The sequence below is a fragment of the Sinocyclocheilus rhinocerous genome, unplaced genomic scaffold (assembly GCF_001515625.1).
Source record: "Sinocyclocheilus rhinocerous isolate Xijiao unplaced genomic scaffold, SAMN03320098_v1.1 scaffold1201, whole genome shotgun sequence".
Taxonomy (NCBI): Eukaryota; Metazoa; Chordata; class Actinopteri; order Cypriniformes; family Cyprinidae; genus Sinocyclocheilus; species Sinocyclocheilus rhinocerous.
Genome location: NW_015654059.1, coordinates 1570629 through 1575545, shown reverse-complemented (window position 1 = coordinate 1575545; position 4917 = coordinate 1570629).

Below are 4917 nucleotides of genomic sequence, written 5' to 3'. Positions count from 1 at the left end.
TTGCTAACTTAATTATATTAAGTTAAAATATAGGGGGGGGGGGGTTCCAAAACAAGTAAAATATTCCACAGAAATTGTCCTTTTAGAGTAGGATTGCCTTGTCTTTTCAAACTTACAAAAATAATTTAAGGAACCAATCATTTTCAAATATTGCTTGCATAGATTTGAGTTCACTTTTGATTTCAAACGTGCATGCTTAGTTTGTTGGAGATATTTAAATGTTTTTGATTGAAGGAAATCAGACATTTATGTATTACAGCTGTTCATTTCAAACAAGTTTTTTTTCACCCACATTAAATCTTTTTGCCTTTTTCAACAGATTTTCATTGGTTGATTTGAATATGAATATTGGGTTAAATATTTAGTCAATACCAAAGATGCCATGAATCTTGCATTTTACATATTAGCTACCAACATTTAATAGTTAAACTGTCATAACTGTAGTTAGCATGAAAGAATCACACCACTAGATGGCCATCCAAGTCCACAGTCTGCAACCAAGAAAGAAGATTTACATTCAAAACATGACGGTTTAGGATATTACAGAACTTCAAATTGTTGAAGGCCATTTTAATGTTTTTTGTTTTTTTCTAATCTCTAATTCTTAACATCGCTTTTCTAGCGTTGTGCATCTACCAATCATCGTTCACCATATCTCTATTTTAACCCCAAAATACACAGGCTTTATACATGTATCACAAATGAGATGCAATTAACTCGATAAAAATACATTTTAATGATCATTTAGATTGTGTGTGAGAGATTTTGCCTACATTGTATCCCTTTAATGATGGTAAAATACGAAAAACTAAAAAAAATCTTAAAATCTAAAAATACGAAACGTTTGTGTGAGGGTTACGTTTAGCAATAGAGGAAGGGAATCGAAAATAATATTAGGCTAACTTAATCAGATATAGATTATGAGGGAACTCAATTTCGACCCTTCTACAATAAAAATATGATTAACAAATGAATAATTAAGTCATTTTTGCTATATCAGATTAAATGACCACCTCGTGTGAGATGTATAGCAAACAAAACAGGCCACAGACAGGTTAAATCTGTCGAGTGTTTTTCCACACTTCAACAGGTGTGTCGTTCCGAGCTGTTCACTGAACGCTAGGTGGCGCTATCAGACCGCGGGAACGCAGCGTCGGTTGCTCGTGACTAGGTATTTCCCAAATAAGTCACTTCAGCTCCTCACGCGAGCTCGCTGAGAGAGATAAAGTGACTGAATAAGAAACCTTACCTTTATGATTCTGATCGTGTTACCGACGTGCTTTGCTTTTGGTGTTTAACAAGACCGGAACGATTAAAGAGCAGCACGACACCACAGACGGGACGCAACAGTAGGCTTCTGATAGTGATCGGCAATTTTTGTAAGACGCGATAAATCGATGGATTAATCAAGAGGTGGGCAAATAGGCTGGAACAACAAGCGTACGATATCAAACAATATGTTCATGGTACTGCAGTGAGCAGGTGGGGCAATGGCTCTATCGGATGGAGTGGAAAACCAACACAAGAAGTCGACTAATTCTTTGCATTAACGACGGTGCCACTTTAATACAGGCCAGATCCTTAACTAGCAGGTCACTTGAGTTTTCACAAAGCTCTCTGTTGTAGGTCACTTGAGTTTTCACAAAGCTCTCTGTTGTTGTTGTTATTTTTAATAAATAATACAGCGCGAGCAGTGTAGTGTTGTGCGATTTTCGAAAGATGGACTCAAATGTGTCGGTTCTTAGTAAATCGTAATAAAAAACAACGCAATCGCGATCAGTGTAGACGAATTTCTAATTAAATGACACATATGAACCGATTCTTTTAAGTGAATTAAAAGCAAAATAAAGGGGGTCATATGATGCGATTTCAAGTTTTCCTTTCCCTTTGGAGTGTTACAAGCTCTTGGTGCATAAAGAAGATCTGTAAAGTTGCAAAGAAAGTCTCAAATCCAAAGAGATATTCTTTATCAAAGTTACACAATGCACTGGGTCAGCTGGCCAATCAGAGCAGACTGCGCTTGCCAAAGGAGGGACTTTGTTGAAAACAATGAGTTTGAGAGAGGCGGGGCATAGAGGACCTATAATAATGTACAGTATTTGAAAAATAATGTGTTTTTTGAACATTAAAGCATGTCAACATATTGTATTACACTAAATACACAAAATAATGATCTTTAAAATAGCATCATATGACCCCTTTAAATAAAAGCGAATGACTCTTATGAATCGTTTCTTTTTAGTTTTTTAAAAGCATACAGCGTGATCAGTGTAGCCTGATTCCAGAGCAAATGACTCTTATAAATCGATTCTTTTTTTTTTCCTTTTTTTTTTGTGAATCAAAACCATACAGCATAACAATTGTAGTCAGATTCACACACAAATGACTTTTATGAACCGATTCTTTTTAGTGAATTAAAAGCATACAGCTTGACCTGCGTAGTCCGATTCCTGAGCGAATGACTCATATAAACTGATTTTTTTAATAGGGAATTAAAAGCATACAGTGTGACCAGTGAAGTTCGATTCCAGAGCAAATTTAATTTAAGAATTTACTAAGAAGAACTATTTTTTTTATAAATTTAAAGCATTTAGCTTGACCAGTGTAGTCCTATTCCTGTGTAAATGACTCTTATGAACCAATTCTTTTTAGTGAATTAAAAACACACAACGTGACCAGTGTTGTCCGATTCCCGAGTGAATGAGTTTCATAAACCGATTCTTTTTAGTGAATCAAAAGCATTCAACATGACCAGTGTAGTCCGATTCCCAAACAAATTACTCTGATAAGGTTCTTTTTAAGGGAACACTTAATGAATCAGTCGGAGCGGTTACTGAATGAATGGTAAGCTAAGCGCTGTTATTGTTTTTATGTTGTAGTAACTGACTGATTGTTCGTATAGTTAAACATACACATTATGCGTTCTCTTGTAATCAGTGGTATTGTATACAAATAAATGTTTTATTGGTTTACATTTTTAGTTTAATGTATGTTTAGAACCAGTTACTGGTTTGTATTTATGCCGCCTCTTAAAAATCTGTATAAACGCAGCTTTTTCAAGAACATTTATTTCTGATTTGTTATGTTTGTACTGATGAAATCTGAAATGATCTCATCATTTGGCAACGGACCAACCAAAGTGAGTAAACACGATAAGAATAGCATTTCTTATGTCTAAATGTTCCTTCCTCAATGTTTCTGCTTGAAAAGTAGAACCATTAATGGAACAATTAAGTAATGGTTTGTGAATCAGAATCACAACCAGAATGGTTCAGTTCTTAATGAAGCACACAATACATATTCATTTGTTCGCAGTGTTGTTCTGCAGCAGAAGTTGAGTTGTTGCACCTTGCACAGACACGCGACACAAGGATGGCTGAAGAACTGCAAGAAAAGAACGCTATCCTCTTTTTCATGAAAGACTACCATCCGCCCCCTCATGTACAATGCCTGGAATAGTAACAGCACTGCCAGGCTTACTAAATATAGCAACCAGTGAGTGTTAACATGTCAACTAGGAACCCGAAAGAAGTGGTTTCCACATGTGTGGCTGTTGTGGCTACACATAATACTATAAATAGATTAATAGCCTATGCAACATGTCTTTAATGACTTATAACCCTCGATCAAATTGTTGCACATCAGTGTCGGTTAACCCTGCCCATGTTAACCATAAATACATTTGAATACCTTTCTCTCTTTCGTGCAGCCTTGTTATAGGCTATGTATGTGAATGGAGACAAGGGGCAGGATGAAACGTGAAGGATCATGCGCTGTGAGCAAAGCAGCAGCTGAGAGATGCAAACAAGGCAGGACCCTTCAGGTTTTAGTTTGCTTTTCTGACATTTGGTGCATCCAGGAAGTTTAGGTCCCAACTAACTTTTGAATGAATGAATTAGAAGAATGGGGTAATGAATGAATAAATGGCAGAGAACTTAATGGATATGGAGAGGATGTGCACATGAAAGGCCGGTCTGACTTTCTTTCTAACATGTTACTCAGGAGGAACATCATTTGACAGCTTGCCCGTTCATAAATATTCACCGTCTCTATTCATGCAGACCCTTCTCTTGAGGTAGTCATTGTGCCTGGGCTCTGAACCATGTGATTCTGATGGGAGGGGGAGATTCTATAAATAGCTCTATAGCTCGGCTTCCATTGACATCATTTAGGCAGGAGAGACGGAAAAATAAACAGAGAGAAAGGGCTATAAGGGTGGATATTCTTAATCTGAGCTTGAAATTCAAACAAACCCTCATCAATTTTGATTCCCCTCTCAACTCTCCAGTAGAAACCACCGGGGCAGTGTCCGTTCAAACAAAGGAAAAAGAAACGTGTGACGGAAAGGCAAAGCAAATATTTTGGATTATGTTATTAATGGGAACTGGAGGAAGATTATGGCCAAGTCTGCCTATGTGTCAGTGTCTGTCAACAATAAAGATCGATGACATGCTGCCATCCCAGCAAATAAACTTCTGGACTCTGTGAATACTAAATCGTTCATGTCTGGTCTGGTAAATGCAAGGATACTGATGATCACATTAAATATGTGAGCAATGCAAAACTTGATGCTTGAAAAAACTTAGGATTGTAATTCATAATTCTGATTCATTCAACACAATTATTGGCTTTATGTGTAATGCACTGAGAGAAACCAGGGTGTTTCTTGGCCAGCACATGTAAGGGGTCTAAGAAACCCCTTTAGACCCCCAAATCTTGCATATTAGGTGAATGCCTTGTAAGTTTTGACTGAAGACTTATAATACCACTACCACCGAAGCACTCAAATCACTATTCAGATAGTGGATCTTTACTTGAGACAGAGACTGTGCATTAGACTTGAGAGATTTTTATTATTATTTTTATTTTTATATATATATATATATATATATATATATATATATATACCTTCAAAGT